At 47.0% G+C, this 24,486-nt stretch overlaps 1 long non-coding RNA gene across 4 annotated transcripts in view; it reads left to right on the top strand.

Moving 5' to 3' along the window:
* Positions 1-24,486, top strand: part of LOC125175606 (uncharacterized) — a 403,243-nt gene that overhangs the window by 188,805 nt on the left and 189,952 nt on the right. For all 4 annotated transcript variants that reach the window (XR_007155898.1, XR_007155895.1, XR_007155894.1 and 1 more), the window contains one exon: positions 13,526-13,786. This is a non-coding gene — a long non-coding RNA (uncharacterized LOC125175606). The remainder of the gene's footprint in view (positions 1-13,525; positions 13,787-24,486) is intronic.

The raw sequence follows: 24,486 nt of genomic DNA, 5'->3' as shown, positions 1-24,486 counted from the left end.
TTATATTAGAGATGTTAACATCAAAAGTTCATGAAAGCGCTACGATATAAAAAAAGGACTGTATATCAGGCCCGCCGGGGTTGTGCAATCTGTGTGCACAACCCTGGGAACCCCTATAAGCCGCGCAGTGGGGGAGGCCCAGGTGCAGGCCCAGAACCCGGGGCTGATTGGAAACAACTGTTCCCATTGCACAATAATGCCACGTTGTGAAACAAACACCAACAGCCTGCCTTTACTGAAAATTTGACATTTTGTCTATCGTAGATTTAAGCAAATTACTGCATTCAAATCTTTGTTTTGGCTCCCTTTTAAATGTGACACCTGAGGGAATGCCTCCTCGGTGTCTCATCCTGGCCCTGTGGCCACAATAAAGGTAGCCATTTATTCACTAAGCATTTATTAGCAAACGATCCGGGAAGTGGTGCGCGAGCTGTTCTGTACATTTGCGTTCCAGCTCCTGTCCCGCCCGTGGGTGAGACTTGTGTTCTCCAGAGGCAATCTTCCCAGATCCCGGAGGCAGATCCTGTGACTCTCGGCCTACATCACACAAGGAGAGTCCTCTAAGTTGATGGCTGTTGACACAGGACTGTTTAGGGAACGACCTTGGGCATCAGCCTCAGGACAAAGCTACTGGCCTCATTAGAGTTTTATACTACGTTCGGCAAGAGTGGGAAGTGTCTTTAAATGTTTTAAATATTTTAATCCACACTTCTGAACTTTTTACCAATTTCAAATAGTCATCATGCTACTTAAAGTCTTTTATTTTACCAATTAAAAATCCATTTACAATATTCACTGTACTAATTAGCAAAGTCTCGGTTATTGACCCAGACGTGGATCATGGCCCCTCTTGTGGTGGCCGCTTTGGCGTGTTCTGGTGTAGCAAAAGCAGACGACCCTTGGAGTGTGGCTTGTTTTTTAGGTCAAGCCTAGAGTGAAGCTTGAACCAGCGGGCACATCCATAACATCACACCATCTTCCCTTTAAATGTGCTGAAGTAAATAACAGACTCCATAACAACCTCCCATGGTGAATGGACAAATTTCTTCCGGGAGTGTGGCCACCTCACTATTAGGCAAATCCACATTTGTCCTTGGCCAGCAGAATTCCAGGGTCGGGGTCCTGGAGGCATCCCCCTGACCCCTGTTGCCCTGGTGGCCCCTCTGCCTTACCGCCACCCCCCCCCCCCCCCCCGCCCGCGTGCAACATTTGTGATCAGCAACTACCACGGGGCTGTCTAAACATGGTGGTGCTGGGGGAAATCAGATCATGAACTGGAGTGAGTGAGTGAGTGGAGACAGGCTGACCACCTGCATTCGACAATAACAAGGAGAGTGTGACAAGTCAAGGGGTCACAAGAGGTCTTAGCCAACAGGAACCCATTGCAGGGGAGGCGTGGGAAGCTCAGGGTCCTGGAATCTGAACTGAATGGGGGACTCCAAGCCAAGGAACTGTGACTTAAATGTAAAACCTCACTGAGCCCGGGGCCGATGTGACTGGAGAATAAAGACTGTGCTTAAATCCTCCCACAGACTAAAGTACAGACTGGGACATGACCAACACTAGGCCAAGGTTCGTGGGGTAAAGGAATTATGTCGACTCTTCAGGTGTCCGGAGGGGAGTGAGCATTACACAGTCCTGGTGCTAGTCAAGATGTGACTCCTCCCCACCGCCACCAAATTCAAGATACAGTCCCTGGAACTTATTTAACAAAAACTTCTGAGATTATGGGTTTGTTTTCTAGGGATCTAAAACCCTACCCTAAAAGAGAATGGCAGGAGTAACTTCTGACTAACCAAAGACACCAGTTTCCTTGTAACTAGTTACCGGTTAGCCAATGTTTTAGTGATAGGTGTTAACGTTAGCCAAATCCTTGCTGTGTCCTAAGCACAACTGCATATTTTATATGCATTCATTTATCCCTATGGTCCAGATAAGAAGACTAAGTAAGGGGTTATGCCACATGCCCAAGTTTAGTGGCAGAGTGAGGATTTGAACTGGGTTCCTCCCCAATCCTGAACCTGTTCACCCGCGTTCCCAGACTCTGTTGTGGAGCATGGCCAACGGCACTGAAGGATTTCTCAGAAGGGTGTATTTTCTTCCTTGTTTTCCACATAAAAGACCCTCCTGCTCTGCTGACATATGAACCGTTCTTCTCTGCTTTTGCTGAGAAATAACGGGTCCTCCTCTTGAAGTGTCTGACTCTCGAAGGACTAGCAATTACTTTATAAGCCAGAGCAGCTGTAAGCAAGCCACAACTGGAAGAGCTGTCCTTACGACCAAAACAATCTGAGAGTGAGCAACGTGTCCAGTTCTTACCCCAAAGCCCGGCCGATTGTTAATCAAAAAAGTGGAGCTTAAGTGAATGAATTATGAACGGCCTTAACGTGCACTTGCATCTTTGATATTGTTCTATCCCCAAATAAATGCTGGGTTCGCTACTGGCTCGCCCCTTGCTGGTTGGATGAATTTACATCACGTAGTTTCTTTGATTCTTTGTATGCGTGATATTCATAAAATAGAGTTTTGAGAAGATTTTTAGCCCATAAAGGACTTTTTTTGTTATCCATCCTTTCTCCAACCTTCCTTTCAGGGTCTAAAGCATTTTGCCAGGAGAATAAATTGCATGTATGTGAGATTACTTTGATTTTTGTTTTTTTAATGAATTAGAGACATTCATAACAGCCCATACGAGCTTGGCTGAACATGAGAATAATGTGATAAAAGCATAGCAGTGCTTTCATTTGTCCACTAGCATTTTGGATAGGTGTATGATTTCTATTACACGTTTTAAAATTTCGATTATGCTAGCCTAGAAGTCTCTGAAGTTCCACGTAGGTAACTGTGGTATTAAATCACCACAAAAACCCACGTTGCTTTTAAAATTCAAGGAAATCTGTGTCTTCCTGTAAATTTGGTTTCTCCCATTTTGTCAGGGAAGAAACAGAGGTCCTTGGCATCTCCGTGGTTCATGCCACAGGGGTTTATGGTGAGCACATTGCAGAACTGCAAGTTCCCACACACCACAGTTTCCGGGCTTAAATAGGTGCACAGAACGTATTTTGAAATGAAGAAAACGGTGACGAGTGATGAGAACGTTAGTAAATCAGTCACTGCAAAAGGTCCATCCTTAAGAGATTGAGTAATACTTTCAGGGCGCTTGTGTGGCTCAGTCGGTTGAGCGTCCAACTTCGGCTCAGGTCATGATCTCAGAGTTCGTGGGTTGGAGCCCCACGTCCGGCTCTGTGCTGACAGCTCAGAGCCTGGAGCCTGTTTCGGATTCTCTGTCCCCCCACCCCCGCCTCTGCCCCTCCCCTGCTTGCGCTATCTCTCCCAAAAAGAAACATTAGAAAAAGAAGAAGAAGAAGAAGAAGAAGAAGAAGAAGAAGAAGAAGAAGAAGAAGAGATCGAGTAACATTTTCAAAGTTCCGAAGCAATTGTGCAATGTGCAGCCACCACACTTGACGATCCCATCAGCATGCAGATTTCAGTGCTACCGCTGCCTTTCTTTCTATCTGAGTACCTTTACAGGTGCCCTAGGGGACCTACGCTTTTCTCCCCTTGTCATTGTCTCCCAACCCGGCAGCCAGATGTGAGTTCTACTCTCAGATCTAGCCGTGTGACCATCTTACAGAATTGTCAGGCTCAACAAAGCAATGTGTGTGAAAGCATTTATTTGCACTCCAGAAATGTGAGGGGCTGCAGTTAGACCCAGCAGTTTTTTTTTTAATTTTTTTTTTTTTACAACGTTTATTCATTTTTGGGACAGAGAGATACAGAGCATGAACGGGCGAGGGGCAGAGAGAGAGGGAGACACAGATTCGGAAACAGGCTCCAGGCTCTGAGCCATCAGCCCAGAGCCTGACGCGGGGCTCGAACTCACGGACCGCAAGATCGTGACCTGGCTGAAGTCGGACGCTTAACCGACTGCGCCACCCAGGCGCCCCTAGACCCAGCAGTTTTTCAGAAGTTCAAATAGCTATGGCATCAAAAATTAATGAATAAATGATTGACCAGGAAAAATATTTGAGGTAGCATTTTACTTTCCTAAAGTGATCGTATCAGTTTTCTCCATCTTCTCCGCACGGTAACAAGATTGGCCATGTGGGAAGGTGGTACAGGCATAATTTCCTCTTTTTTTTTTTTTTAAACAGCTTTTAAGAGGTAAGAAAACATTTATTGGAGCATATGCATCTGGTGTCAATCTGCCCCACACATTTTATCATAAAAACTTTCATATGGAAACATTGAAGGAATTTACCGAGAATACCCATAAACCTACCACCTAGACCCCACCATTCACGTTTTACTGTACTTGCTTTGTTGAGACTCTCCCTATTTCGTCATCTTAGCATCCATTCACTAACTTGTCATATTTTGAAAATACATTTCAAGGTAACTTACAGACATCGGTAAACTTTCCCCTAACTGGCACACATATGAGTAACTAGAGCTTAGAGTATTTTTTTCTTCTCAATGTCATCTAATTTAACGTCCTAAAAATCACGGCACAGCATGATATTTTTTGGTTTGCTTCTTTGCTCCTGAAGCAAGGAGACCCTCATTTCAAGCCCACTCTAATGCAGAAGTGGACACGTGATGAAGCGGGACGGGGGCCAGGAGCACGGGTCCCCGAGCCCCTCATGGGATGCCTCAGGTGCCCTGGATTACTGCACTTGGGTGGGTTCTCTAGCGGCACGAGCCTCGGTTGGATCATCTGTGGAACAGGGCTTTGCAAATAGCTGTTCCCTCAGCTTCTTTCCAGGCTGCTCTGCACTCTCATTCAGTGATACTAAAGCATTGACTGAAAGCCTCGCGGACCTCCCCCTTCACAAATCTTCAGCAGAAAGCCTTCTCTTGTTTTAATTAGCTTGATGCAAGAAGCTTCCTTTAAGACTGTGGGTCTGAAGGCCTGAATTACTTCCCACACTTGGAATGGAGAAAACCGAAAAAACAAGAACCTCGTCTAGGTGGACGGCCGATTGCAGTAGCCTGAACACTCGGGTGGGCGTGTCGAGTGGGTGTGCATGACCACGGTGTCCATCTCCGAGGGCCTTTTGCCAGGTCACAGCGGAGAGCACCCTCAGTCCTGCCGTGAGTGAAGCCCGCCTGGGAGACTTAATCTTCTCCTTGTGCCTTAAGACACAGTACTCTTGTGTGTGTGTGGCAGAGGGCAGACCCTTCACTAGTTGGGCAGCAGCCTGGGCATGCGGGTGAGTCTTGGGAATGTGGGTGGGAGTTGAGACTGGAACCAGATGGGCATCGCATGAGCTGGACAACTAGGAGAGTCCAGGCCTGTGCCCTGAGAAGCCTGGGATGCCCAGAGGTCATTCATGCTAGGTAGAAAACACTGTGCTGTAAGCTGCGAGGATAGGACTGTGTCTGAGTCAACTTTATGCCTGGGGTCTAGAAAAGTGAATGGCAAGTAGACAGATGAGCCAATAAATGTTTATGAAAGAAGGGAGAGAGGAGGGGAGGGAGGAAAGAAAGAAGGTGGGATGGGCTGGTTTCCCTGACTTGCAGCAAGGGCAGGGCCACCATCCACAATACAGCTCACTGATTGTCATCGACAACTTAAATCGAGCTCTCCGCTCATGACCACAGTTTTAAATGTGTTTTGACCATGGGGTGCCTGGGTGGCTCAGTCGGTTAAGTGTCCGACTTCGGCTCAGGTCATGATCTTGTGGTTCATGGGTTCGAGCCCCGCATCAGGCTCTGTGCTGACAGCTCAGAGACTGGAGCCTACTTCGTGGATTCTGTCTCCCTCTCTCTCTGCTCCTCTCCAGCTCATACTCTGTCTCTCTCTCTCTCTCTCTCTCTCTCTCTCTCAAAAATAAATAAAACATTTAAAAAAATAAATGTTTTGACCATGATTCACAGTAAAAAAACAACAAAACAAAAAAAAAAACCCCAAAACTCTTTAAATAGTGACCCAGTATGCACACATGCATATACACACACAGAAGCATGTGCGTGCACACACACACACACACACAAGTCTTAAAAATGGGATGGTACCGATAATTTTCATTCCATTCTACCAATTCCTTTCTATTCCCCAAACACTGGCTTGTAACCCACAGACTGAAAAACTCTAGAGCCAATCCCTTTGATCTCTTCTGGGACATTATTCTTGCAAAGATCACTTTCCTTTCCAGGATCTATAATCTCTCTCTCCTACATGAGAGAGATTAATCATCTCTTCCTACAAACATATCAGGTTTATTCTGTTTTGTAAAAAAGCAAAGACAGTTCTTCACTTGACTTTGCTTCCTTTCTAGTGACAGCTCTTCAGAACACCTTCTTTTTTTAGGATGGGCTTTTTAAGTAAGGGATCTATACCTGCTGCTTCTTTTCCATCCAGGCTTTCCTTCCCTAACCCCCAGCAATGGGTTCTCTTCCACCATCTTCTCTCAAAGGATCCTAATGCCCTTTGGCTGTGCAGGTCCAATGCTGTTTTCTTCTCCCTCCTCCTTCTTTTTCTCCTTTTCCTCTTTTTAATTCCTACTCTTCTTGATTGGGATACTTTTGAACCCTGTTCTCTTAACAAGGGTCTCCTCTCGTGATATATTGTTCATGCATTCATTTATTTACTCGATTAGTTATTCAGCATTGGCTCAAGGGACATATCAGCGAGTAAAATATGGACCTGGGTGCTAAAGGGAAAAACAAAGATTAATTAGATGCATCATCCCTGCCCTCCAGCCCAATGACATATAGGATAGGACTCGGATTAACACAGTTAAGTGCCTATTGCTAGAGGTTGGAGAGCCACTGGATGGTGGAATGTGGATAAGAAATCAACCTTTGGAGCTGGATAGATCTGGATTCAAATTTTGGCCTTGCCAGTTTTTGGCTATCCGACTTAGAGCAAATTATCTTACCTCTCGAGATGTCCACTTCCTCTTTTGTCAGTGGTGACTGATATTCATGGTGCCTCCCCACAGAAGTGTTGTGAGGCTATGTCATCTCATTGAATTCTCACGTGTTCCTCTGAGGTAGGTGCTGTCACGAATCCCATTGTACAGAGGAGGAAACTGAGGCTCTGAGGGGCCATACTGTCCCTAAGTGGAGGCCTGAGATATGACCCAGGCATGCTGACTCAAGAATTTGTGATCATGGGGTGCCTGAGTGGCTCAGTCGGTTAAGTGTCCGACTTTGGCTCAGGTCACGATCTCGCAGTTCATGGTTCAAGCCCCGTGTCGGACTCTGTGCTGACAGCTTGGAGTCTGGGGCCTGCTTCAGATTCTGTGTCTCCCTCTCTCTCTATCCCTTCCCCGCTCACACACTCTCTCTCTCTCAAAAATAAATAAACATTAACAAAAAATTTTTAAAAAGAATTTGTGATTGCAAACACAAAGGCACTTTGTCTCTGTGTGTCCCAGAGGCCAGGGTCTAGTCTTTAGTGATGCACGACTAGAAAATAGTTTTATCGGTATTTGCAAAGGTGCCGATTGATAAGCCAGAAGAGTGCTTCATTCATTTACTCTTCAAGAGAGGAGACTGTGCAGCTGCACAGGATCCATTCTCCTGTGCAAATCATGTGGACATCAAAAGATAGTAATGGGGGGCACCTGGGTGGCTCGGTTGAGTGTCCGACTCTTGATTTCAGCTCAGGTCGTTGGATTGAGCCCCACATCAGGCTCTGCACTGAGCACGGAGCCTACTTAGGATTCTCTCCCTCAGCCCCTCCCCCTCTCGCTCTCTCTCTCTCCCTAAAAATAAAAAAATAATTAAAAAAAAATAATGGTAACTACCATCAACTAGGCATGTGCTATTTGCTAGGCAGTATACAACTGGGCTCATTGTACCTCACAGCACCCTGAAGTCAATGTTATCAGCCCAGTTTCACAGAGGGGAAGACCAAGACATGGTCAAAACTCAATATAATTTAGCAGCTACTGCTATAGCAGCTGCGACAGCAGCTAAAACACCTGCCCTCAGGAGATCTAGACCAGAGTGGACAGGACTAGAACAAAGAATAATAAACAAATAAGAGAGCAGAGATTTAAAGGAAGATGGAGACAGAGTCATCCAGGTATGTGGGGGAAGGGGGAGCCAGGAAAGGGGAATGGCATGAGCAAAGGCCCTGCGGCTGGAAAGTACTTGCCATGTTTCGAGCGCAGAGTGAAGGTGGTGGACTGTCCAGCTGGAGGAGCACAAGGGCACAGTGGGAGGACCCGAGGGCAGGGCCTCCTCTAGACTAGCGTAATTGTTCATAATAGCTGTAGCAGCAGTAGATGAGATGTAAGAATTTTCCTGGTAGTTCCTGCTGGTAAATACCAGAGACTGGAAATGAACCCAGGTCTCATTTCAGAGATAATATTTTTCATTATTAAATCTCACAAATTCGGGGGTCAGAACAGCTTTAGGCAAAGGGGACTGAGTGTCCCCACAGAGTATTTCATGTCATCTGAATTGCTCCTATTCCAGGGAACTATGCCCAGGAAAGAGCAACCTTTGTCATCGGGGACGTCACAATCAATTCTTTGTATGGCTACGGGTAAAGATGGACGACATGGTCCTGACTGATTGCTTTTTCGGTCAACGCCCCCAAGGTTCCACTCTCTGCATTCAGTCAGGTCACGCTCTGATTGAGTGGGTTAGAGCTTTATTTATAATGGTTGAGTCTAGATCTTTCCTTTTGTGAAACATCTAGTACTGGTTCCCTTGCGTAGAGTCAGCTCTCCTTGTATCTAGATCTTTTTTACCATCTCCGGGAATAAGCTACTTCTTCAGAGGACTCAGGTTATATGCTACATGTGCGGCCTTCGAGGAGTTCTATTGCCAAAAGAATAATTTTCCGCCCCAGGCCCCTGTTTCTGGGGCAGAGAGGTATTTGAAGAACACTTCCATGTGATGAGAGACCCTGTGGTAGAGAAGGGCAAGGGCTTCATAACTAATTTTGAGGAATTTGGGCTTTCGTGGTGAGCAGGCAAACGGAAAGAAGTGTAAGATAACATTGAAGCTGGAGCTTAGGTAACTGGGAAAAGGGTAAAATGGCAGAAACTGAGAAGTGAGGAAGAGAAAGAAAAAGTCTCAAGATATTTTGGGGAGGTGGGTTGGGCAGGCTGGGCATACGAGTACATATGGAGAAGATGCATTCTATTTCTTTTTTGTTTTATTTTTATTTTTTATTTATTTATTTTTATTTATTTATTTATTTTTTTATTTTTTTAATTTTTTTTTTTTTAAATTTTTTTTTTCAACGTTTATTTATTTTTGGGACAGAGAGAGACAGAGCATGAACGGGGGAGGGGCAGAGAGAGAGGGAGACACAGAATCGGAAACAGGCTCCAGGCTCCGAGCCATCAGCCCAGAGCCCGACGCGGGGCTCGAACTCACGGACCGCGAGATCGTGACCTGGCTGAAGTCGGACGCTTAACCGACTGCGCCACCCAGGCGCCCCGATGCATTCTATTTCAGAAAGGGTGGATTTGTCGTGTGGCTGTGATAAGTCAACGAATTTCACTTGAAGTATTGTTCTGCCTTTTTATTGCCATTAGAGTAAGCAACTTTAATTTACACAGTTAAAAATATTTGGCTTAGTAAATTCATATATGTATATTCATATCCCTATGAATTTAGACCAAGGAATTAGGGCTTTATACATTCATGAACAAATATATAAACATTTACCAAAACTCCTTTAAAAGATCAAACAGGATTTACAAATATGAGAGGAGAAAATTGAGAAGCGCTGAAAATGAAAAACTTCAGGTAACTACAGTAGTTAAATTAAAAACGCATTGAAAATGCAAAAACATGACGAATGCATTTGAAAATTATTTACAGAATATCAAAACAAAACATTCGATTTAGCAATATGCCTACATATTAGTATAGGTATGTTTGTATATGGGACTTTTAATGCATTGAAAACAGTTTACTCTGCAAGAAGTCAGTAATTCAACAGGGCTCGTGGCTACAGAAGGCAACATTGCTAGGTTTAACAGAAGTCATGAACTAGTTGGATATAAAATCAAGTCAAGAAGTGAAATCAGAATGGAAAGCCGTTGTCTAGTCGTCTCAGTTTGTGCTTCACCCACCATGATACGCCATGACCTACACGACTAACAACAGACACAGAGCAAACCTGACCACCATTTCTAGAGCAGTATTTGAATCCTAAGGTTCTGAAAACTCCTGGGTGTTTGGACGTGTGAGGAGTGACATGTGTGGGCAGAGGGTAGTGCCGGGGCAGTTGTGAGGATAGGGAGATAAAAAAGGGGATTGAGGGATGGGGAGAGGGACAATACAGGAGCCAAGAATTTTCCAGGTTCATCAGGAGGGGCCTTCAGCGGTGTTGAAAAGGGGAGAGACTAGCAGAGGATAAGGTGTGAGAACTCACGGTCTGGTGTGGCCATCGGGTGGCTGTGGGGACAGCAGTTCAGAGGTCAGGAGGTCAGTGAGGACAAAGGAAGTCAGGGGGTAGGTGAGCCGAAGGTGAGGAGGAGGGCTCCTAAGAAAAGTTGATGGTGGTGGAGAAAGGGAGGGAGAGGGAGAGAGAGAAGCAGGGAGAGAGGGAAAGAGGAAGAAAAGAGGGGAGAGAAGAGGGGGAGAGAGAGAGAAGGGGAGAGGGAGAGATGGGGAGAGAGAAGGAGGAGAGAGAGGGAGGGAGAAAGAGAGAGACAGAGAGAGAGAGGAACCCCCCATGTGGGATCTTGTCATAGAGCTTTTCTTAAGAGTTTTGGGAAGGCTAATGTTCATGTTTGGTGACACAAAATAATGTGTGTGCCAGAGACCGACCAGTTTTTGGTATCTGAGCACCTTGAGTCCAGGGATGTGAGGCAAGAGTGGAGGAGAAAGGGGCAAAGGCAACCTGTCCCAAAGTATGTTCTGCAAACACCTGTCGCAGGATGTTACTAGATCTTTCCCCCATCTCTCACAAAATGATTTTATTCCTCCCTGTCCCAAAGGAGGGGACTGTCAGCATCCCCTTCCTGCTCAACCAGCAGGCCTGCGGCTAGTTGCTTCAGGTTTCCACCCCGTTTCTCATTCACTGAGGTGCTTATTTTGTTTTTACACTGGGCTAGGCCTTCTTTATTTTCCCAACTTATACTTCATTTCTCATTGCTGTGTATGCATGTGCTATAGGGGATGGGTCAGCGATTGAACCAACTGTGCCATTTAGACCGGGAATCCTAGGCAGGATTTGTTACCGCAGGACGTGCCTTAGAGTGTCACGTCCTAGGAGATCTCCAACCAGAATAGCCCTTGCACCCTTTCCCATTTTATGGGACCACAGACCTGTTTCTTCACGGTCTCCTATTCTGTGAGTCGCACTTCGGAGAGCTCCTAGACGAGATGGTGGAAATGGCCAATGACGGGCAGATCCTGTAGAAAAGTTGTAGAAAGTGTCTGAACTCTTGGAGGCCAAGCAGCTGCTCCTGGGAGCTTCTTGTGGCTGGGCGTGCAAGGAATAATGGTGCTTCTGGAAACAGGCATGCCAGGAGGCTGTGCAGCAGGTCTGTGTGCCTCCTTATCTGGGAACATAACAGGAAAGCACTTTATTTTCTTTAGGGCCTTGGAGCCCAGATTGCCCAAGGAAGGACACCAGCCCAAGAGGACCTGTGTGTGAAGCCAATTCTAATGGCATGAAGTGCCTGTCATCTGTCCACCTGCCAAGGGGACTCTGGGCTCTGCTTGCTATAGCAAAGGAGCTCAAACTCCCTTAAGCTCTGAGTGAGGATGCCATGTTCTCCAAATGTTTCTAGTTCTCCAGATGTTTTACTGTGCGGCCACAGTATATGGTGCTCTTCCGTGGCCATGATCTAGAGAACGTTGCTGTCTTCCTTGGATAGTGGTGGAGGCGGAGATACTTGTGTGGCTCTTCACCAACCTACCTGTGTCACAAATACTTGTTGGGTTTCTGCTGTGAGTTTGATCACTCAATAACCAGGCAGGAGATCAGTTGATACAAAGACGAAATGAAAAAAGCAGTCCCAGGTCTCACAGAGTTTGGAGTCTAGCAGAGGAGACAGACACACAGTGAAAATGCAGTGTGGCGGGACCCCCAATACAGGAAGTTCAGGGAGACGTGAGGCCCGTGGAGGGGCACCCAACTCAGAGGGCCATCCAGGATGGACTCAGGGGCTAGAGTGCTGTTCAGCCTGAGGGCCAACAGACGGATTAACTAGGTAAGGGGGAGCATTTATGAATTCCAGACACGGAAAGGAGGAGTTTGGAAGGTCTTCCAACTAATCTGTTGGAGGATGTGAAAACATTCCACAGGGCTGGAGTGTGGAGTTCTGGGTGAGGACTTCTGGGGTGGGGATGGGGGAGTGAGCGACAAAGCGTGAAGCAGGCACCCAGATCCTGTTGGGTCAGAGGTCCTCAAGTCTGCCTGCATGGCTATGTCACTGAAGCCCGGGCCTCTCTCCCAGCCTCTGAGACTTCTCCGGTTCTCTTTCTACACTGATCACCTGTCCTTCGTTCTTCTCTCTGGCCCTCCTTCACTTCCCCACCTTTCAAACCTCTCCTTCAGAGAACTGACGCATCGCGTCGGGAGGGGAGTTTTAGGTCACGCCAGGAGTGACCAGTACCTAGAACTATGACCTGCCCGCTGGAGTGGTTGGTGTGGGAGGAGAGCTAGCCCACGTGGGGACACTGTCCTGGGAAATGACGGTCATGGGAGTCCATCGGAGCCCTTTGGGGCCAGGGGCCCGTCAGGAGTGGCCGTAAGCAGGGCGGAGGTCAAAAAGAGGACAGGTGAAAACCCGACAGCAGGGAGGCTTGGAGCGGGGCAACGGGAGGAAATGCAGCCAGGTAGCTATCAGCCATGAGCAGGAGGGCGGCCCGCAGGACCACAGCTCACGGAGGGACCTTCTCGCCAGACCTGGGGTCTAGGAGCAGGCATCACTCATGCGACTCGCAGTAAGTGAAGAGCATAGCAGCAAGTGTGATTTGATGGTGAGTCACCTGAACTCTGGAACTTAGGCCGCTCTCCGCATATCCTGGCTCCACAAAGCCAGGGAGCCAGACCCAGGCCGAGGCTGCAGGTGGAGGTCAGGGGGCCCCCCTCTCTGGGGAGAGGAGGAATCTTGGCCAGGGAGGCAGGCAGGGTGATACTGTCTCTGCTCTCAACTCTGGCGTCTTGGTGGATGCCGCCTACCTGGACCTCTTGCCGGTCTTCTCTGTGCCTGGCCGACCCTCCCCCTTCCATCAGTTCTCAGCCTAAATGTCACTTCCTCATGGAAGTCCTTCCCAGCCCCTTCACCAGGCCAGGAACCTTGTTTGGGGGCTCCCCCCCCCCCCAGCCCCCAGTTGTCTGTAGAGGGATTTGAGCGATTACTTATTCCCCGCCCCTGCCCCAGGCAGGGAGCTCTGAGCAGGCAGGGCTCTTTGCTCACCCTGGTACCGTGGCACCCGGGAGCATCAGCAGGAGCTCAAAGAATGAGTCAATGAATATTCGCATAGGCCCGCAGGACTTCTCTTAGATTCCCGTGACTGCCGTTTCCACAGGCATAAAAACAGTTGTTTAACTGCCCACTTTTCTCATTCCGTGTGTGCATGTTTTATCTAGACTCTGATCGCCATCAAAATAAGAAGATTGAGAATATGAGGCAAACGACAATGGTCCCTCCTCTGGGGGTTCGCTTTCTGCGGTTTTGGGTACCTGCAGCCAAGCCCAGTCGGGAAGCAGGTGATCGATCCTCCTCCTGACAAATTGGCGGATGAGCCATAGCGCCTAACGCCACGTCTCAGCGCCTTCCGTCGTCCACCTGCCTCCGTCTCATTGTCTCATCGCGTAGGCATTTAATCATCTCACATCACTGCAAGAAGGGTGAGTAGAGTACAATAAGATGTTCTGAAAGAGAGACCACATTCACATAACTTTTATTGAAGTCTATTGTTGTAATTGTTCCATTTTATTATCGGCTGTTACTGTTAATCTCTCCCCCTGCGCCTAATTTACAAATTGAACCTTTTTCACGGGTATGTATGCACAGGAAAGGACATAGGACAGGTAGTGTTTGGCACGACCTGCAGTTTCAGGCATCCCCTCAGGGGCTTGGCACCCGTCCCTCAGATAAGAGGGGACGCCTGCGTGTGGATACTTCCCCCACCGACCTGAGCTCCCCATTGCCCCTGGGCAAGGTCGGATTGCAGACGCTAAATGAGCTTTGCAAATCTTCAGCTGACGGAGCCAGGAAGAAAGGGGGCGTCGGCTCCGCTTGGTGCAAAGCCCCCCTTCGTCACACGCGTGCCGCGTGTCGCCTGCAATCCTGACAGCCACGCGGTGCTCAGGTGGAGGTGCCGCGAACGACCCAGGTGACCCGTGCGATTACATTTGTGAAAAGTAAGCTCCTCCACGAGGCAGCAAAGCGCATCAAAATGAACGCCGCATTCAGGCCAGCGCATGGAGCAGTCGATATTGCTGTGAAAGCTCTTTGTTTCTCTCTGGCATGCGGGTGCGCAGGCTTTGATGTTAGAATTTTGGCTCATTAATAACTAATTTACATTTCCCAGACAGCAAATTGTGATCTGACACAAATTTATAAAAGAACTCCAAATGGTGAAACTCTCTTATACAATGAGTCCTTTGTGGGGTTTTTTTCCCCCTTCCTAAACTTAAGGAGTTTGTGATTAAAATTTTAATGCAATCATTGAAATCTCATGGGCTACTTAAAAATAAAACACCATGTTATTTCCTTCCTCTCAGAGATCATGACAACTGGCTGCTCCTCTGTGGGTGTTTTCCAATTGCTTTTTCATCTGCTCTGAGCCGCAGATAAAGTACGATGTCCTCGGTGAACCAGGGGAAAGGCATGGCCAAGCGGTTGGTCGTAGCAGAAGGCAGTGGTGCTGTGCTCTTCGGCTTCCTGATGCTTCCTTGCAGGTTGCGGAGGTTGGCATATTTGTATTGCATTGTCTGGCTGTCTCTAGGAGCTCCCAGGGCTGATTCTCTCCAGGTGCCTCGAACCTGAATAGGTCATTTTGGAAACAAAGATGGCCTGATCAGGGCCATTGAGATAAGGGATGTTACATGTTTGTTTTCTCCGGCCTACATCTTGGAGGACCCGCTGCCTCATGGAAAACATGGCAGGTTTTTTGGTATTTTACCCCATGGTTTTTTGTTTTTGTTTTTGTTTTTGTTTTGAGAGAATACGGAGGTCAAGGGAAGTTGCAAACACGCTATTGAGAGACAAATCTAGGTGCATCTTGATTCCCTTCCTCACCCCCGCCCCTCCCCCCTCCATCTTTGCCACAAGCTTTGTCATCCTGTGAGTTTATGACTCACCGCTTAGTTGGGGAGGCGAGGCAGGACTTCTCTCCTCGAGTTGGAAGGAGAAAATGCCATGTGCATCCAGTCACCTGGAAACACCTTCCCTAGACCACAAAGGGAGGTCTGTGCCTCTGGGAGGTGAGAAGGTAGACCTGAGAAGTGGACCGGAGAGCTGGCCCTGGGCAGGGCAGCAGGGTGGGGCCGGGGGAACAAGACAGTGGGTAGCTTAACCGATTGCATCACTTCTGGCAGGAGGCTCTGTCTACCGAGTTACTCTCTGCTTGGAGAAAGGGTTTAGGGAACAGCCACGGGCTTGTTGTGTGGAATGGAAACATACCCAGAATGAAAAGATTTTGAAACTGGCACCACTTGAGGTCAGATTTAAAATGGTCACCCAGCATGAGCCAAATTGACTCCATGCAGAGAAGCACCGAGCCACCCCAGTTCCCTATATTATTTTAATAACAGAAAGAATGTATTAGGAATTCCAGGCGAGACCTCCACCTGGGCACAGTCCCAGATTCTAACCCATCTCTTCGTGCCTTTTCAAATGAGCCTTTTACAAAGAGGCTGCTTTTCTCTCCAACCTCTTCCGGACCAATGAAGGAATCTGAGATCCCCCTCCCAGCTTGCGTTGTAGGAAGCAAGAAACCGGAGAACCCTGCTCGGAGCAGGAGGCTCTGTGCACAGTTGCTAAGAAAACGGCCCCGCTGACTGGGGTGGTCTTTCGTTTGTTAAATTAATTCAGCAAGGAGGCCATCACACTGAGGTGGTTCTAATGCCACGGACACCTTTGTAAGCAAACCCAAACCTAAGCCTGCAAGTGCCTCAAGGTTACCACATCAACGCATCAAGGACAACCACTCACAAACAGCCAGCTAGGCTCTAAGCTATAGCCGGCCAATAATTTCCTTACTGTGCTTCCACCTTTTCTCTAGAAAAGTCTTAGCCGAGTGCCTGCCCGTGGAACGCTCCTAAACACTCCCAGTTTGGCACGGTCTGATAGGAATAGAATTTTGCTCAAATAAACTTACAGTTTTTTAATATGCCTCAGTTTATCTTTAAATTTTTTTTAATGTTTATTTTATCTTTGAGAGAGAGAGGGAGAGAGAGAGAGAGACAGAGTGCAAGTGGGGGAGAGGCAGAGAGAGAGGGAAACACAGAATCCGAAGCAGGCCCCAGGCGCTGAGCTGTCAGCACAGAACCTGACTCGGGGCTCGAACTCATGAACCATGAGATCATGTCCTGGGCCAAAGTCAGACGCTTAACTGGCTGAGCCACCCAGGCGCCCCAACCTCAGTTTATCTTTTAGTGGGTTCAAAGCAACAGGGCCTCTCCTGGGAGATGGCATGAGGCACAGAGCCCTTTGCCCTGGCTTGAATGTCAGGGAACCAAGAGGGGACTGAATTGGGGGGTGGTTTCTGTCTGAGTCAGAGCGACAGCTTAAAGGGGATGTCACTACATTCACCAGTCCATTCGCTCCACTGAAACGGCAGGAATCCCCCAGTGCCTGCAGACTGCTCGGAGAGCCTTGACGGAGTGAGGAAAGCCTTCTTGTCCTGACAATAATTAGGGTCTCTCTCAGCACCTAGAACGTTGCTGACATTTAAAACAGAGTGCTGCTGTCACGCTTGTTAATTTTACCCTCTTGGGTCCCAAACGGCTCATATGACACTTGACTATTTTTCCACATCACAGAGACCAGACTGGATTTTCTCGGAAGGCAATCAATTCTATTCCCAGCCCGAGAGGGACCAAAAAAGCAAAAAAATCTTATTGCTATAAACACGATAGGTGCCGCACTCAACTTCTGCGATCTGCGGGTAGTCTTTGGAGTCAGTTTAGGGTTGAGTGTTAGTTCCACCGCTTGCCTTGCCGCTGGTGAGCTTGGCTTTGTTACCTAATCTTCCTCATTTGTACCAAGCAGATGATAAGAGTTGTTAAGCAGATTAAATGCAAAGTTCTTAGCACATAGCCTGGCACATAGTAAGTGCTGCAAGGGGGCTGCTGGTATAATTAGGAGGCTTACCATGGAGTTAGGCATAAGAAGCCTCTGGAAGGGGCATCCGCTAAAGTGATGAAGCAGGAACACCCTGAGCTACTCCTCTTATTGCCACTTCTGGGGGGATGTCACCATTGTTATTCATTGTTATTCAGGCGGTCAGCTTTCTGGGAGGTGTTTATGGCAGAGCCCACAGCCCTAGCCCGCATAGGACGAACCCTTTCTCTTTAGCAAGCCCAAGTATGGAGGATAAACTCCTAGAAAGGAAGGACCTCATGTGGTTTTCTACACCCCATTTTATGGCCAAGCAACACTTGGCATATTGTGGGCACTGCGTGAGTGTTTGTGGAAGGAAGTAATGATGGAAGGGGCAGAATGCAGAGGGCCGTGTGGCTATTCCTTGGTCAGACTGGGCTCCCCTTCTGCTGAGCACATCGGAGGGAAGCAGAGCTCATTATCAGTAGATACCGACTTGGTTCTTAGGGACTTGACTTTGGACAATTGCACAAAGTAAGATCTTTCTGTTATTATTCAAGGAAGCAGGTGTCTTAGAGCAGAGACTTCTCAGGGTGTAGAGAAGTAAGAAACGGTCCAGGTGAGAACTATATCTTGGTTATACTGTGTAAGGGTTTTCAATAGTTTCTTAGGGAGAGAAAATTTAGGATTGCGTTCCATTGTCTAAGAATATCTAATAAAATACCAAACCATTGTCATTATAGAGCATAAGCCAGACACCCCTTCTGCGTCTTCTTGTCAAGTGCATAAAGTTTTCAGTTACAGACTTCTTTGCAATATCAAGATTCTCATCCCCAGATGGGTCAAAACCAGGTGTCTTAAAAATCTTAATTCTGTTTTGGCGTGATACATGGTACGGAGGCCTTGTCAGCACTCAGTGATAAATACCGTGTGTTATGTTTTGGCTTTGTTCATCTATATTCACATCCCTACTTTCGTTTTAGCCTCACGTCATTCATGAGAGGTTAGCAGGACAGGTAGGGCAACTAGTAATGTCCCGATTGTATGGCTGAGGACGGCAGGTTCTAGTTTACCGTGTCTGCGAAGGGGTGGATACAGGGCCCAGCTGGAACCAGCACTCAGATTTCCCCAGCGCAGAGCTCTTTGTCTGTATCCCATATCCTGGTTTAATCCCTCCGGACTGCGGGCCTTGCACCTGCAGGCATGTCTGGGCCACACCTCTGTCTTTTAGACCAGTGGGTGGGTGATGGCTGTTGTAAGGAAGGACCCTGGAGGGGACTGTGATAATACCTGGTAAAGATTAAGGTGGGGAGGAAGGAGAGAACTTTATTTTTTTTTTAAATGAGTTTTGTCCTCAGTTGACTATTTCTTCTTTTTTTGTCTTTTATTTAAAAAAATTTGTATATGCATAATTTATTGTCAAGTTGGCTGACAGGCAGTGTGTACAGCGTGCTCTTGGTTTTGGGGGTAGATTCCCGTGGTTCGTCGCTTCCGTACAACAGCCAGTGCTCGTCCCAACAAGTGCCCTCCTCAATGCCCATCACCCGTTTTCCCCACCCCTCCCCACACCTCCCATCAACTCTCAGTTTGTTGTCTGTATCTACGAGGAGAACTTTTAAACCATCCATGCATACTTGGCTTTCGCTTACCAGCTATGTCAGTGTCTAGAAGATCTTGAGCCACGGGGCAGGTTCTGGACCATGGACCATGGCCTCTACGAACAGCAAAAGCAGCTGTGCCTTGTCCAGTGTCTTTGCACATCCAGATCCAAAGAACGTGGGAACGTGATGATGACCACGGTGCCAGGTGACAGCTACAGCCACCACATTCTTTGGCTTTCATCAGATGACTAGCCTGTCCAGACAGAGCAGTGCCTTGCCGTCTAGGCCATTTGGTCAGTCCTTGGAAGGGCCTGGCCGCCTGAGAGTCGGCACAAAGCGGTTGGCGACAATTTCTCTAGCAGCTCTGGCTGGCGTGGTGAGTCTGCTGAGCGTTCATTCAGGATGCAAGTCTTGTGGCCTCTGAGGTGCTTATGGTTGGTTGAAACCCAGATTGGATGGACCCGGGAGGAGAATTCTTACAGGAGCACTTTGTGAATATACAACGTAGGTGGATTGAGGTGAGAGGGGACAGCCAAAATTTTAGCTCACGATGCTGATTGCTATCTCACGATGAGAGGAAGATGTTTTTAATCACGTGGAAACTGCCTCACTTTGCATGGGAGAGGCATTAGGATCTTCCGTTGCCATCAATCTTGCGTTGCCTTGAGGTGAGGGCTGTTAGAAGAGCCAGCCTGACACTGTGCCCAGCACCTGGGAGAGCCGTGTGCTGTGACCAGAGAGCAGAGGCCTGCTGGCAGCCTGTTTCCTTGTTCTCATCAAGCCCGTCTGTGACGTCAAGGGGGTTCTTGTCATGACTCCCTACTTACCCTTCTGCTTCCTTCTTTCCCTGATGCGAAACTCAGAAGATCAAGTCGTGTCACTCTTTGGTATCTTTGAAACGCATCTACTTAGATATCAAATAAATGTAGCAGTTTATTTTCTGAAGTGGATTTGACCCATTAGACATTTTTAAGTTTATTTTTATTTATTTTTGAGAGAGTGAGAGCACAGGTGGGGGAGGGGCAGAGAGAGAGAGAGAGGAGAGAGAGAGAAAGAGAGAGAGAGAGAGAGAGAGAGAATCCCCAGTAGTCTCCATACTGTCAGCACAGAGCCCGATGCAGAGCTGAAACTCACGAACTGTGAGATCATGAACTGAGCTGAAACCAAGAGTCTGACACTTAACTGACAGAGCTACCCAGGCACCCCTGTTTTTGTTTTTAAACAATGAGGGTAGTCTCTGAATCCTGGAGGCCTCAAGTGAGAGTTCTGGGATCCTCCTTGGCCACTTTCTGTCTAGAGCTGTGGCTTAGTAATGTGCACTCAGAGACTGTGGTAACAGATTCTTCTCTGTGGGCTCCAGAGTGGCCTTGGGAAGACCACTGACAATCCCCTTGTCTTGGTACCATACTTCTCACCTCGTTTCCGAAACCAAATTTCTCAGGAAATCTGGAAGTCACGTCTAGTGATTTCTGGAAAGATGTGCGTCTTCGTGCAACCATTCTGATAGATTTTATTGAGCGTCTTATGTACAGAGAAGAACAGGTTGGAGCAATAGAAAAAAATGCCTAACTGGGAGTCATGAGGTTCCTGCTTTGGAAGACAACATGGCGTGCAGGAGCCAGGATGGCCTTTGGAGTCAGACAGACCGTGGGGCAAATCTTAGCTCTCCAACTACATGACTGGGCATACTGGTTTTCTGGTCTGTCAAACGAGGCTGAAACCACTGCCTCCTAAAGTAGTTGGGGGGGGGGGAGGGAGGTTACATGAGGTGATATATTTGCTGTTGCCTCCCAGATTAGTATCTCTAGCACTGCCAGTGCAGACCTGTCTCCTGAGTTTCAGACCTCAGTGCCCGTCCACACTTTGTACCAGCATGTCCCAGGCTGAACTCGGTCTTCCTCTCCCTTCTCCCCCAGACCGAACTATCCCCTTCCTCCTACATTTCATTTCAGTGAAAGGTTTCACCTGGCCTCCCGGAGCCTTCGCAAGTCTTCCTTCTCCCTCAGTCTGGAAAGTTCCATCAGTCACCAAACCCTGCCGACTCTGATCCCCCTGCCTCCTCGTATTCTGTCTCATCCTCTCCACCCAAGACCACTCTTAATCCAGTTCCTCGGCATTTCTTGCCTGGGTTACTGCACTACATTCCACTGTAAAATCTATACTACCGTCAGAGTGAATTTCCTGGTGTCACACATCTTAAAAGTCCATCATTCCTTTCATGAACTTCAAGGGTAAATTCAATTTCCTTGAGCTGGGAAGACGTGCTCACCACGAGCCGTGTCCCTCCATTCTCTCTAACTCCAGCCCTCGCCTCTGCCGTGTTCTCGCTCTAGGCTGACACCAGACAGAAGTCCTCCTTGTTCCATAGGAGCGTCAAGCTCTCTGCGACTCTCCTCTAGGGTTCTCTCTGCCCGAAACACTTTTGCACTTGTGTGTACCTGGCTGACTCCCAAACACCGTTCAAGATTCGGCTCCGGTGTTACCTCCTCTTGGAGGAGCTTTTTCAAGCAGGCTGAGTTAAATCCTTTCTTTCTGGGCCATTACCATTTCATCTACTCACGCATTTATGGTCATGGACTTTTCTGGTCACCTTCCCTAGCAGGAAGGTTGGCAGCATTGGCCCCTGCACAATGTTAAGCATTGGTGGACATTAAGTATGCATTTCTGGAACAAATGATTGAAAGGTATTGAAAGTGACTAGTACAGAGCCTGGTTTATGGGAGGAGCTCGGTAAAAGGATCTTCTCTCTGATTTTGCCCCTAAATAGCTAGTTGACTTGGGGGGAACCCGATCACCTCTTTGGGCGTCAAGCTTTTCATGAGAAAATAAAATTCATAGGTAATTTAACATAGACACATCCATATATATATAAAATGTCAAAAAATCAACATGGTGTAAACCTAGTAGTAAGAAATGAATAGCAGATAATTTATAATAAAATTTCATGTACAATGACACTAAAAGACATAATGAAGTGGTCAGATTCTTGCACTTGGCTTGTAACAGGTAAATCTGGCTTTCAGTTAAGACCAAGTTGTGCTTATACTTTTTCTTGAAATTTCTCATTTGGGAATAAAAGCTAACTAAAAATATTCAAGTAGAGTTAACTGTGAGGGGGCTGACTGAAAACGCAGACTGATAGAGATGTTTTTGTCAAGGTGACTAACACAATGCCCAATACCACAAGTATCTTCTTTAAATTTTTTTTTAAGTTTTATTTACTAATTTTGAGAGAGACAGAGACAGCATGAGTGGAGAAGGGGCAGAGAGAGAAAGAGAGAAGGAGAGAGAGAATCCTAAGCAGGCTCCGCTCTACCTACATGGAGCCCGATGTGGGGCTTGAACTCACGAAGCTGCAAGATCATGACCTGAGCTGAAATCAAGAGTCAGATGCTTAATCGACTGAGCCACCCTGGCGCCCCTGGAGACATAATTTTCTAAATGAATGTCCCAAAAGGGCAGATGATGCTTGATAACGTTCCACATAAAATGCAAAGCAACACTTTTTTTTTCTTTTTTTTTACTTTCGATGTACTTACATTCTTGGGAAATTCAGTATGTACCAAAATTGAGCCAAAAAAAGTGTTTATATTAAAATGGAGTTAGGAACTAGGCTCAGTTAATTATACGTGGGTTTTTCACTTACATGAATGTCCATTGCAGACTGTAGCAGTCCTCCATGGTGTGGGACCTACTACACTGTAAGGGACGTCCAGCATTTCTGGTCCCTACCCATTAAAGAGTAGTAATGCTCACTGTATCGATGAGACACTAAAAAATACCTACGCGTGCAAGTTTCTAAGATGCCTTCTAAGTGTCTTGTAGGGAACTATGTAAGCTGCATTATCCAACAGTGAAACTCTCTGCCTACATATCTCTTCTCGGTGGAAAAAATGCACTTCATTTGTCTAAAGCTGATTATTGTAAAGTGAATTTACTTCCTATAATTAAAGATTTGTAGCGTTCCAGAGAAAGTCCCTTCCTTGAAGTGACTAAATGAATATACAGTGACTAAACCTTCCTTGAAGGTGCTAAATGAATATACAGATAGAAGCAATTTACGGTCATTGGGATTTGGTTTCATCTTCTTGATGGCCACTTGCCTTTCATGTGTCATTTTTTTTTTTTTTGATCCTCATCCTTTATCCATTCTCACCTGAGTAATATTCTCTTTGCTCAGGAGGTTTCCTGTTTCCATACTTTCAAGATTGAGAAACTTGTTCCCATTCTCCTGCATTCTTTTTTTTTTTTAATTTTTAATGCTTTGTGTATTTTTGAGAGAGAGACAGAATGTGAGTGGGGGAGGGGCAGAGACCTTGGGAGGCACAGAATCCGAAGCAGGCTCCAGGTTCTGAGCTGTCAGCACAGAGCCCAACGTGGGGCTTGAACCCACACACCATGGGATCATGACCTGAGCCGAAGTCAGCCACCACCCAGGTGCCCCATCCTGCATCCTTGATGTTTATAATTCAAATTGCTTCGTGATCATTGGTTGCTTGATCACCACCCCCCCCCTTCTGTAGCATGCACTCCTTTTAGATTTAATTGTTATCCCCCTCAGCTGAGCTAGGATTAGTTTTTCAAGTGTGTTTCCACTATTAGTAAAGACCTTGTTACCAAATTTATTGTATACCTTAAAAGCAGGGTCACATGTCATTCACCTTGGTATCCCCAGACCTACCTCGGTAATCAGCTGCTAGCCAAGTGCTGAGGTAACATTTGCTGAAGGAATGAATGAATGGAACATGTGATGTGCTTCAGCCTCAAATCTTGCAAGTTTCACGAATCAGAGATGTGAGGTTGTGTACAACAGACGAATCTTCCAAGTCAGAGGTTTTGGCAATTTGAAATTCCATAATATTGAATCTATTTAAAAGGTGCAGAAATGTTTCCTTGTACATTGGGTCTCCCTTTCTGTTGGCGGTACCCACCATTCCACCAGGCTTCCCAGCAGGAAATTCCAGAATCTTCTTTGACTCTTCACATGTCACATCGACCGGTCGCCAAGCTTTGCTTTGCAAAGTCTCTCAGATCTGTCCCTATTCCGCTTGTACCCGAGGAACTGTGTCATCATCTCATGCTTGAAGTCTAGCTAAAAGCTCGATCGGAGTTCTGATCTCCAATTTCTCTCCTCCCAAGATGACTTTCACCATGTAGTTGATGTGCGCACAGGGAGCCACCATGGCTCTCTCTTGCTTAGAGTCAAGTCCAAACTCTTAGACCCAACTTTTCCCAGCTGTGCCTACAGTCAGATTGCACCCCTTCATTTTTACCACTCCCCCTACCTCCCGGCTAGCTGTCCTGCAGTAAGCCTCATTTCTTTACCAGTCACCATACACCTTCTTGCTTTTATGACTCTCCTCCTCCTCTTCCTCCTCCTCCTCCACTGGGAAAGCTGGGAAAACTTCTTTGCTTCATATCCGTATAGGCTGCTTCTATCCTCCTGCGATGTGTTCTCAAGACTCCAGTGTATCTTGAATTCTCTCTGCAGCCTGTATTACGTAACTGGCTCTTTATAATTTGCTACAACTCTTTGCTTGCTTTGTCTACTCATCTCCTTATAAGACCATGAGCCTTTTCTTAGGGACTGGTGTTCATTTGATTTGTAAATAACACCAAGCTTACCACAATACTGGGGCTATAAAAAGTGCTTCACAAATATGTTATCTCTAACATAT

Source organism: Prionailurus viverrinus, chromosome A1 (genome assembly GCF_022837055.1).
Source record: "Prionailurus viverrinus isolate Anna chromosome A1, UM_Priviv_1.0, whole genome shotgun sequence".
In the NCBI taxonomy this organism is placed as follows: Eukaryota; Metazoa; Chordata; class Mammalia; order Carnivora; family Felidae; genus Prionailurus; species Prionailurus viverrinus.
This window is presented reverse-complemented; position numbering and strand designations above follow the sequence as displayed.